This window comes from Arachis hypogaea, chromosome 7, assembly GCF_003086295.3.
Source record: "Arachis hypogaea cultivar Tifrunner chromosome 7, arahy.Tifrunner.gnm2.J5K5, whole genome shotgun sequence".
In the NCBI taxonomy this organism is placed as follows: Eukaryota; Viridiplantae; Streptophyta; class Magnoliopsida; order Fabales; family Fabaceae; genus Arachis; species Arachis hypogaea.
Window position 1 is genome coordinate 5,786,008 of NC_092042.1, and position 9,927 is coordinate 5,795,934.

Sequence of the window (9,927 nt, forward strand, 5' to 3'; positions counted from 1 at the left end):
CAACATAGCTTCCAGTAATCATCCACGGTCCTCCAAGGAGAACTTTCTCTCCATCCTCCAAGAGATCAAATTTGACTAAGAAATAGCCAAAACCGACATCTAGTACCACATATCCTCCTTTGGTTCTCCAGACGCCTTTAAGCCTGTGCGTGATCGCTGTATAGCTAAAATTTTTTCCAAGAACTTTGATCACGATGGCATCTTTGTAGGGCTCTGCCAATATCTCTTTTGCTTACTCAGTGAACTTCACAGTTGGTATCTCCGAATCGCATTGCTTACCAACTACGGTAGCCATCTTATCCCCATCAAGAGAACCAGCAACCTCCAAAGCTCTCCTTGCTGAGGCACCAACAACTTTATCTCTGAACGATATCCGCTGACTTTGAGTCTTGTTACCATTTCCTTTAATCCCCTCCTTTTCACCTGATGCATGCCTCCCTCCGCTCTCCCCCTTATTGCTTCCGCCGACATGGCCGGCTGCCTCGCTATGTGCCACCCTCAAAAACTCTCCCCCGTTCTCCCCACTCTCCATTTCAAACGAGAGAGACATTTACATACATTTTAGCTTTCACCAAAGACATGAAATTAAATTAGAGATCTGATTCAAGTTTTAATATTTGTTATATCATGATATTTTTCTTAATTTTTAAAAGTGAATTTTTTATTGAAGTAAAATATTTTTCTTCAGTTTTATGTTTATATTAAATGAAATGTAAAAATATATTAAATATTATTAATGATAATAAATTTTATTTGATAATAATTTTTTTTGAGTAAGGTCAAAATTAATATTGTAATGAGAATAACTAACCATTATTATTAACAATGAATAAATTTGTTCGTGCTTCATACAAATAAGTATGAAAAATATAACAGGCCAAAAAGTTAGCCGGAATTTGAACCCAGAAATTCTGATCATTAAATTTGCCTAAATGCTACTGCGAATCGTGAAATTGTTGTTATTTATCTAACAAATGTAATTTTTATTATCTTAATTTTTTATTGATGTTTTGATAGCCAAGTTCTAGTATTTGTTATATCATGATATTTTTGTTCAATTCTAAAAGTGAGTTTTTTTTTATAGAAGTAAAATATTTTTTTTCAGTTTTATGTTTATATCAAATTAAATTATAAAAATATATTAAAGATTATTAGTGATAATAAACTTTATTTGATAATAATTTTTTAGAGTAAAGTCAAAATTAATATTGTAATGGGGATAACTAACCATTATTATAAACAATGAATAAATTCGTCTGTGCTAAATATAACAGGCCAAAAAGTTATATTTTGGCATGAAAAATATAAACATAGTCGGGAGTTGAACCCGGAAATTCTCAACATAGAACTTACCAGAGTGCTACTGCAAATGATGGAATTGTTGTCCATTTATCTAACAATTTTTATTCTTATTATCTTAAATTTTGGTTGATGTTTTGATAGACAAATTCTAGTATTTGTTATATCATGATATTTTTCTTCAATTTTATGTTTACATAAAATTAAATGTAAAAATTTATTAGAGTAAGGTCAAAATTAATATTGTAATGGGAATAACTAACTATTATTATTAACAATGAATAAATTCGCCCGTGCTTCATACAAAGTTGAATTTTGATGCAAAACTAAAAATTGTTCCGCAGTCAGGAGTTGAACCGAAAATTCTCATCATTGAATTTGCCAGAGTGCTATTGCGGATGATGGAATTGTTGTCTATTTATCTAACAATTTTATTTTTATTATCTTAAATTTTGGTTGATGTTTTGATAGACAAGTTCTAGTATTTGTTATATCATGACATTTTTCTTCAATTCTACAAGTGAGTTTTTTATTGAAGTAAAATATTTTTCTTCGGTTTTATGTTTATATAAAATTAAATGTAAAAATATATTAAAGATTATCAATGATAATAAAATTTTTCATTGATAATAATTTATTACAATAAGGTCAAAATTAATTTTGTAATAGGAATAACTAACCATTATTATTAACAATGAATAAATTCGTCCGTGCTTCATACAAAGTGGGATTTTGTTGCAAAACTAAAACTTGTTCCGCAGCCGGCGGTTGAACCCGGTAATTCTCATCGTTGAATTTGCCAGAGTGCTACTGCGGATTATGGAATTGTTGTCCATTTATTTAACAATTTTTATTTTTATTATCTTAATTTTTGGTTGATGTTTTGATAGACAAGTTCTTGTATTTGTTATATCATGATATTTTTCTTCAGTTTTATGTTTATATAAAATTAAATGTAAAAATATATTAAAGATTATCAATGATAATAAACATTTTCATTGATAATAATTTATTAGAATAAGGTCAAAATTATTTTTGTAATGGGAATAACTAACCATTATTATTAACAGTGGATAAATTCGTCCGTGCTTCATACAAAGTTAGATTTTGCTGCATAACTAAAACTTGTTCTGCAGCCGGCAGTTGAACCCGGAAATTCTCATCGTTGAATTTCCCAGAGTGCTACTGCGGATGATGGAATTGTTGTCCATTTATTTAACAATTTTTACTTTTATTATCTTAATTTTTGGTTGATGTTTTGATAGACAAGTTCTTGTATTTGTTATATCATGATATTTTTCTTCAGTTTTATGTTTATATAAAATTAAATGTAAAAATATATTAAAGATTATCAATGATAATAAACATTTTCCTTGATAATAATTTATTAGCATAAGGTCAAAATTAATTTTGTAATGGGAATAACTAACCATTATTATTAACAATAAATAAATTCGTTTGTGCTTCATACAAAGTTGGATTTTGCTGCAAAACTAAAAATTGTTCCACAGCCGGAAGTTGAACCCGGAAATTCTCATCGTTGAATTTGCCAGAGTGCTACTACGGTTGATGGAATTGTTGCCAATTTATTTAACAATATATATTTTATACAAAGTGGGATTTTCCTGCAAAACTAAAAATTGTTCCGCAACCGGGAGTTGAACTCGAAAATTCTCATCGTTGAATTTGCCAGAGTGCTATTGCAGATGATGGAATTGTTGCCCATTTATTTAACAAATATTATTTTTATTATCTTAATTTTTGGTTGATGTTTTAATAGACAAGTTCTTGTATTTGTTATATCATGATATTTTTCTTCAGTTTTATGTTTATATAAAATTAAATGTAAAAATATATTAAAGATTATCAATGATAATAAACATTTTCATTGGTAATAATTTATTAGAATAAGGTCAAAATTAATTTTGTAATAGGAATAACTAACCATTATTACTAACAATGAATAAATTCGTCCGTGCTTCACTAAAAGTTAGATTTTGCTGCAAAACTAAAAATTGTTCCGCATCCGGGAGTTGAACCCAGAAATTCTCATCGTTGAATTTGCCAAGTGCTACTGCGGATGATGGAATTGTTGTCTGTTTATTTAACAATTTTTATTTTTATTATCTTTTTTTTGTTGATGTTTTGATAGACCAGTTCTTGTATTTGTAATATCATGATATTTTTCTTCGGTTTTATGTTTTTATAAAATTAAATGTAAAAATATATTAAAGATTATCAATGATAATAAACTTTTTCATTGATAATAATTTATTACAATAAGGTCAAAATTAATTTTGTAATGGGAATAACTAACCATTATTATTAACAATGAATAAATTCGTCCGTGTTTCATACAAAGTTGGATTTTGCTGCAAAACTAAAACTTGTTCCGCAGCCGGCAGTTGAACCCGGAATTTCTCATCGTTGAATTTGCCAGAGTGCTACTGCGGATGATGGAATTGTTGTCCATTTATTTAACAATTTTTTTTATTATCTTAATTTTTGGTTGATGTTTTGATAGACAAGTTCTTGTATTTGTTATATCATGATATTTTTCTTCAGTTTTATGTTTATATAAAATTAAATGTAAAAATATATTAAAGAATTATCAATGATAATAAACTTTTTTATTGATAATAATTTGTTAGAATAAGGTCAAAATTAATTTTGTAATGGGAATAACTAACCATTATTATTAACAATGAATAAATTCGTCCGTGCTTCATACAAAGTTGGATTTTGCTATTGAATTTGCCAGAGTGCTACTGCGGATGATGGAATTGTTGTCCATTTATTTAACAATTTTAATTTTTATTATCTTAATTTTTTGTTGATGTTTTCATAGACAAGTTCTTGTATTTTTTATATCATGATATTTTTCTTCAGTTTTATGTTTATATAAAATTAAATGTAAAAATATATTAAAGATTATCAATGATAATAAACTTTTTCATTGATAATAATTTATTACAATAAGCTCAAAATTAATTTTGTAATAGGAATAAGTAACCATTATTATTAACAATGAATAAATTCGTCCGTGCTTCATACAAAGTTGGATTTTGCTGCAAAACTAAAAATTGTTCCGCAGCTAGGAGTTGAACCCGAAAATTCTCATCATTTAATTTGCCAGAGTGCTACTGTAGATGATGGAATTGTTACCAATTTATTTTACAATTTATATATTTTTATTACCGTAATTTTTGGTTGATGTTTTCATAGACAAGTTCTTCTATTTGTTATATCATGATATTTTTCATCAGTTTTATGTTTATGTAAAATTAAATGTAAAAATATATTAAAGATTATCAATGATAATAAACTTTTTCATTGATAATAATTTATTAGAATAAGGTCAAAATTAATTTTGTAATGGGAATAACTAACCATTATTATTAACAATGAATAAATTCGTCCGTGCTTCATACAAAGTGGGATTTTGCTGCAAAACTAAAAATTGTTCCGCAACCGGGAGTTGAACCCGAAAATTCTCATCGTTAAATTTGCCAGAGTGCTATTGCAGATGATGGAATTGTTGTCGATTTATTTAACAAATATTATTTTTATTATCTTAATTTTTGGTTGATATTTTGATAGACAAGTTCTTGTATTTGTTATATCATGATATTTTTTTTCAGTTTTATGTTTATATAAAATTAAATGTAAAAATATATTAAAGATTATCAATGATAATAAACTTTTTCATTGATAATAATTTATTACAATAAGGTCAAAATTAATTTTGTAATGGGAATAACTAACCATTATTATTAACAATAAATAAATTCGTCCGTGTTTCATACAAAGTTGGATTTTGCTGCAAAACTAAAACTTGTTCCGCAGCCGGCAGTTGAACCCGAAATTTCTCATCGTTGAATTTGCCATAGTGCTACTGCGGATGATGGAATTGTTGTCCATTTATTTAACAATTTTATTTTTATTATCTAAATTTTTGGTTGATGTTTTGATAGACAAGTTCTTGTATTTGTTATATCATGATATTTTTCTTCAGTTTTATGTTTATATAAAATTAAATGTAAAAATATATTAAAGAATTATCAATGATAATAAACTTTTTCATTGATAATAATTTATTAGAATAAGGTCAAAATTAATTTTGTAATGGGAATAACTAACCATTATTATTAACAATGAATAAATTCGTCCGTGCTTCATACAAAGTTGGATTTTGCTGTTGAATTTGCCAGAGTGCTACTGCGGATGATGGAATTGTTGTCCATTTATTTAACAATTTTAATTTTTATTATCTTAATTTTTGGTTGAAGTTTTCATGGTCAAGTTCTTGTATTTTTTATATCATGATATTTTTCTTCTATTTTATGTTTATATAAAATTAAATGTAAAAATATATTAAAGATTTTCAATGATAATAAACTTTTTCATTGATAATAATTTTTTACAATAAGCTCAAAATTAATTTTGTAATAGGAATAACTAACCATTATTATTAACAATGAATAAATTCGTCCGTGCTTCATACAAAGTTAGATTTTGCTGCAAAACTAAAAATTGTTCCGCAGCCAGGAGTTGAACCCGGAAATTCTCATCATTTAATTTGCCAGAGTGCTACTGCGGATGATGGAATTGTTGCCAATTTATTTTACAATTTATATATTTTTATTATTGTAATTTTTGGTTGATGTTTTGATAGACAAGTTCTTGTATTTGTTATATCATGATATTTTTCTTCAGTTTTATGTTTATGTAAAATTAAATGTAAAAATATATTAAAGATTATCAATGATAATAAACTTTTTCATTGATAATAATTTATTAGAATAAGGTCAAAATTAATTTTGTAATGGGAATAACTAGCCATTATTATTAACAATGAATTAATTCGTCCGTGTTTCATACAAAGTTGGATTTTGCTGCAAAACTAAAACTTGTTCCACAGCCGGCAGTTGAACCCGGAATTTCTCATCGTTGAATTTGCCAGAGTGCTACTGCGGATGATGGAATTGTTGTCCATTTATTTAACAATTTTTATTTTTATTATCTTAATTTTTGGTTGATGTTTTGATAGACAAGTTCTTGTATTTTTTATATCATGATATTTTTCTTCAGTTTTATGTTTATATAAAATTAAATGTAAAAATATATTAAAGAATTATCAATGATAATAAACTTTTTCATTGATAATAATTTATTAGAATAAGGTCAAAATTAATTTTGTAATGGGAATAACTAACCATTATTATTAACAATGAATAAATTCGTCCGTGCTTCATACAAAGTAGGATTTTGCTGCAACACTAAAAATTGTTCCGCAACCGGGAGTTGAACCCGAAAATTCTCATCGTTGAATTTGCCAAAGTGCTATTGCAGATGATGGAATTGTTGCCGATTTATTTAAGAAATATTATTTTTATTATCTTAATTTTTGGTTGATGTTTTGAAAGACAAGTTCTTGTATTTGTTATATCATGATATTTTTTTTCAGTTTTATGTTTATATAAAATTAAATGTAAAAATATATTAAAGATTATCAATGATAATAAACTTTTTCATTGATAATAATTTATTACAATAAGGTCAAAATTAATTTTGTAATGGGAATAACTAACCATTATTATTAACAATGAATAAATTCGTCCGTGCTTCATACAAAGTGGGATTTTGCTGCAAAACTAAAAATTGTTCCGCAACCGGGAGTTGAACCCGAAAATTCTCATCGTTGAATTTGTCAGAGTGCTATTGCAGATGATGGAATTGTTGCCGATTTATTTAACAAATATTATTTTTATTATCTTAATTTTTGGTTGATGTTTTGATAGACAAGTTCTTGTATTTGTTATATCATGATATTTTTTTCAGTTTTATGTTTATATAAAATTAAATGTAAAAATATATTAAAGATTATCAATGATAATAAACTTTTTCATTGATAATAATTTATTACAATAAGGTCAAAATTAATTTTGTAATGGGAATAACTAACCATTATTATTAACAATGAATAAATTCGTCTGTGTTTCATACAAAGTTGGATTTTGCTGCAAAACTAAAACTTGTTCCGCAGCCGGCAGTTGAACCCGAAATTTCTCATCGTTGAATTTGCCAGAGTGCTACTCCGGATGATGGAATTGTTGTCCATTTATTTAACAATTTTATTTTTATTATCTTAATTTTTGGTTGATGTTTTGATAGACAAGTTCTTGTATTTGTTATATCATGATATTTTTCTTCAGTTTTATGTTTATATAAAATTAAATGTAAAAATATATTAAAGAATTATCAATGATAATAAACTTTTTCATTGATAATAATTTTTTAGAATAAGGTCAAAATTAATTTTGTAATGGGAATAACTAACCATTATTATTAAAAATGAATAAATTCGTCCGTGCTTCATACAAAGTTGGATTTTGCTGCAAAACTAAAAATTGTTCCGCAGCCGGGAGTTGAACCCGAAAATTCTCATCGTTGAATTTGCCAGAGTGCTACTGCGGATGATGGAATTGTTGTCCATTTATTTAACAATTTTAATTTTCATTATCTTAATTTTTGGTTGATGTTTTCATAGACAAGTTCTTGTATTTTTTATATCATGATATTTTTCTTCAGTTTTATGTTTATATAAAATTAAATGTAAAAATATATTAAAGAATTATCAATGATAATAAACTTTTCATTGATAATAATTTATTAGAATAAGGTCAAAATTAATTTTGTAATGGGAATAACTAACCATTATTATTAACAATGAATAAATTCGTCCATGCTTCATACAAAGTTGGATTTTGCTGTTGAATTTGCCAGAGTGCTACTGCGGATGATGGAATTGTTGTCCTTTTATTTAACAATTTTAATTTTTATTATCTTAATTTTTGGTTGATGTTTTCATAGACAAGTTCTTGTATTTTTTATATCATGATATTTTTCTTCAGTTTTATGTTTATATAAAATTAACTGTAAAAATATATTAAAGATTATCAATGATAATAAACTTTTTCATTGATAATAATTTATTACAATAAGCTCAAAATTAATTTTGTAATAGGAATAACTAACCATTATTATTAACAATGAATAAATTCGTCCGTGCTTCATACAAAGTTGGATTTTGCTGCAACACTAAAAATTGTTCCGCAGCCAGGAGTTGAACCCGAAAATTCTCATCATTTAATTTGCCAGAGTGCTACTGCAGATGATGGAATTGCTACCAATTTATTTTACAATTTATATATTTTTATTACCGTAATTTTTGGTTGATGTTTTGATAGACAAGTTCTTCTATTTGTTATATCATGATATTTTTCTTCAGTTTTATGTTTATGTAAAATTAAATGTAAAAATATATTAAAAATTATCAATGATAATAAACTTTTTCATTGATAATAATTTATTAGAATAAGGTCAAAATTAATTTTGTAATGGGAATAACTAACCATTATTATTAACAATGAATAAATTCGTTCGTGCTTCATACAAAGTGGGATTTTGCTGCAAAACTAAAAATTGTTCCGCAACCGGGAGTTGAACCCGAAAATTCTCATCATTGAATTTGCCAGAGTGCTATTGCAGATGATGGAATTGTTGCCGATTTATTTAACAAATATTATTTTTATTATCTTAATTTTTGGTTGATGTTTTGATAGACAAGTTCTTGTATTTGTTATATCATGAGATTTTTTTTCAAATTTATGTTTATATAAAAATAAATGTAAAAATATATTAAAGATTATCAATGATAATAAACTTTTTCATTGATAATAATTTATTACAATAAGGTCAAAATTAATTTTGTAATGGGAATAACTAACCATTATTATTAACAATGAATAAATTCGTCCGTGTTTCATACAAAGTTGGATTTTGCTGCAAAACTAAAACTTGTTCCGCAGCCGGCAGTTGAACCCGAAATTTCTCATCGTTGAATTTGCCAGAGTGCTACTGCGGATGATGGAATTGTTGTCCATTTATTTAACAATTTTAATTTTTATTATCTTAATTTTTGGTTGATGTTTTCATAGACAAGTTCTTGTATTTTTTATATCATGATATTTTTCTTCAGTTTTATGTTTATATAAAATTAAATGTAAAAATATATTAAAGATTATCAATGATAATAAACTTTTTCATTGATAATAATTTATTACAATAAGCTCAAACTTAATTTTGTAATTGGAATAACTAACCATTATTGTTAACAATGGATAAATTCGTCCGTGCTTCATACAAAGTTAGATTTTGCTGCAAAACTAAAAATTGTTCCGCAGCCAGGAGTTGAACCCAGAAATTCTCAACATTTAATTTGCCAGAGTGCTACTGCAGATGATAGAATTGTTACCAATTTATTTTACAATTTATATATTTTTATTACCGTAATTTTTGGTTGATGTTTTGATAGACAAGTTCTTCTATTTGTTATATCATGATATTTTTTTTCAGTTTTATGTTTATATAAAATTAAATGTAAAAATATATTAAAGATTATCAATGATAATAAAATTTTTCATTGATAATAATTTATTACAATAAGGTCAAAATTAATTTTGTAATGGGAATAACTAACCATTATTATTAACAATGAATAAATTCGTCCGTGTTTCATACAAAGTTGGATTTTCTGCAAAACTAAAACTTGTTCCGCTGCCGGCA